The sequence below is a fragment of the Phalaenopsis equestris genome, unplaced genomic scaffold, assembly GCF_001263595.1.
Source record: "Phalaenopsis equestris unplaced genomic scaffold, ASM126359v1 Scaffold000203, whole genome shotgun sequence".
Lineage (NCBI taxonomy): Eukaryota > Viridiplantae > Streptophyta > Magnoliopsida > Asparagales > Orchidaceae > Phalaenopsis > Phalaenopsis equestris.
This window is the reverse complement of record NW_018164645.1, coordinates 2,355,550-2,358,522: the sequence shown is the minus strand read 5'-3', so window position 1 is coordinate 2,358,522 and position 2,973 is coordinate 2,355,550.

The window sequence follows — 2,973 nt, the reverse complement described above, 5'->3', positions numbered from 1 at the left end:
GCTAGGAGGATACTGACTCTCACTCCAGAGCTCCCACTTCCCTTCCCATGAAGGCTAACTCTCGCTTTAGTTCTTAAACAATAGGATTGAATTGAGGATTTTAGTCTGTCACCCTAAAATCTCCAATTCTACGCCCAACAATGTATATTTCTATATTTATTTGCACTTAACTCCATGAACAAAATAATCCTTCATGGAATCAAATGTTATTCTCACTCTGTTGTAGAACTCGTACTCCATTTCCTAGATCATATGTACAATTATAATAAATTTTAACAATACAATAGGCCTTTATTGTAATGTAAATGAAGTGAAAGTAAAAGCCATCACATTTATAATTAATACTTCTTCTAGCATGCATCCCAAAATCTTAAACATGAATCTTACTCATTGCAAATGAAAAGTAAAAGGAAAATAATGACATAATTCTCTCATGCCACTATTTCCTAATAAGAAGAAAGAGTAAGAAAAACACATCACAGAGCACGAAGAAAACACAACGGGAAACTTCACTTCATCAAAGCAAATCCACTAGATAAGTGTTTACAAAATCATAAGATAATGAAGAACACAAAACTTAGTTTTTTTCTCTTGAAAGAAAGATAAAAATCTTTCCCACAAAGTCTCCTACTAATCCTTATGATGCTAGAACATTCCCTTACATATTCTCTCAAAATCCCCTCACCAATCTCTCCAAAATGGTAGAAATCTACATTTCTACTCATATTCTAAGATCTCTAAACATTCTCCTCTTTTTTTCACTCACACACACCACCTTTTCTGACATGAAAGCACTCTATTATAGTGTAGGGACGAATTTCCCAAGAGATGTCTCAAGCAACTCTCCAAAAAGCAAACCCTCCAAAAAGCATCCAAATGCATTGAACTTTCTAGAAATTTGCCCAACATCGCGTCCAAACAGTCTCGAGTGCTGTCGGCACCGTTTTGGGTGCCGTTGGCGCCATTTTGATGCCATTTTTTACTTTCTGTCGTTGCCGACACCGGCTCTGGCACTATCGGCGCCCATTCTGCGTAACTATACCATTTTGCTTTGTTTAGCTCTGTTTTAGCTTTGTTTTACCTGTTTCAGTTACGTTGCATTCCTAACAGATAGACCTATAAAATACACATAAAAATAATATTTCTTTAAAGTGTAATTTCATTCAAAAATGTGTTAGAAATGTAAATGAGATTAAGCATAGAAAGACATATCGAAATATGTCTGGACAAAATTCTCTTTCTTGCTCGTTTCTACTCCAAATTGCACCGCTTTTGCTTCTTTTTCTCCAAAACTTCATTTCTTGTCTCTGGAATAAAAAATATGCAAAATATCTTCCTTTAAAGTGTAATATCATTAAAAATTAAAAAAATTTGAGCGTGAAATATATATGAAAAAGTAGTCATTTTTAAGGTGTATCATACATAGAGGACCCAAATGGAGATTTCATTGGCTCATGGCTCATATAGAGTAGTTGGCACCCTAATTCTACCAAAATGTCCAACTTGGCCTTTTGCCCCAAAATCCACCCAAATTACCTAAATGTTCTTGAAACCCTAAATTTGTTCAAAATCCTCAAATTCACCCAAAATACCCAAATTTATTGAAAAACCATTTCAAACCATTTCAAAATAACCAAATTTCCCAAATCCACCCAAATGTTCCATAATTACCAAAATACCCCAAATTTGCCAAAATTACAAAAATACCCTTGGCACCCTAAGCTTTCCCAAAACATTCAAAATCACTTCAAATGTTTCCGAAACCAATTTGGACCCTCCAATTGAACCAAATTTGGCCAAGTTGACCATTTTGACCAAAACCCTCACATTGCCTTTAAAGGCCCAATTTTCCTAAATTCACCTCAAATGTCCATCAACTTGAGCCCAATTCCCCTCAATTTCCATTCTAAACTCAAATTCATATTTCACATAACCAATCTAAACCAAATTTATGCCTAATTAGCCCATCCTTTGAGCTTAATTTTGATCTAAATCAAAACCCCAATTTTGGTCCTATGACCTAATCTCACCTAATTAAACCCCATAGCCTACTGAAATTGCCCTAATTTGAATCCTAAACTCTTCATAAAAATCCTACACACCAAATTTGACCTTCAATTGGCCTTGGTGAAGCCTCAATTTCATAATTCAAAAAATTTCCAAATTTGCCCCAAATTGGCCATACCTCCAAATTCCACCAAATTGATTGCCTTAACCCCAACATTGGCACCAAATTGATGTTAAAAACTCTTCATGACATTCCAATAGGTCATTATCAACCATCAATTTGGACTTATCCTAACCTTAGCCCAATCTAGACCCAAGTCTAGCCCAACTTGCCCAAATTGACAAAGATCCCAAAATCCTTCAAATTGAGCTTCCAATTTCACTCAAAATCACTTTAATCCTTCACCAAAAATCTTCATATCAATTATGTACACAATTTTGATTAATTAATTGGGCTTATAGTCATGGCTGGCCTAACTCAAACCCAATTTTTAGCCATTTTGACCTAAGTTGAACCCAAGCACCAAAATTGACCTAACCATGTTAAATTGGTCAAGGCAAGACTTCTACAGCCAACTTTGGGACCCTAGTGACCAGGCTAGACTCACTTAACCAACCCTAGATGATCCATAGACCAAAATTTCCCTAAATCAAGGGATTTGTTTCCTAAATTGCTTAAGCCGAAGATATCTTTGTCAAAATCTATCATCAACCCAAATTAATTGTTGTGACAAATTCCTTTAAGGTTCCTGAGCCACCTAAGCACCTCCCCTGCCATGGCCAGCCACCCTAGTCACCGAAGGAGCCAAAACCAAGAGCCACCACCCCTAAATTAAACCCAATTTCAACCATAGAGGCCACCTCATCCCAATGGCTCTTTAGTGCTGCTCAGCCCTCCATCTAAGCAACTCTTTGCACCCATCAATTTGCCCTGAGATTCCCTCTAAGCTCCTCTATTTAATCAGC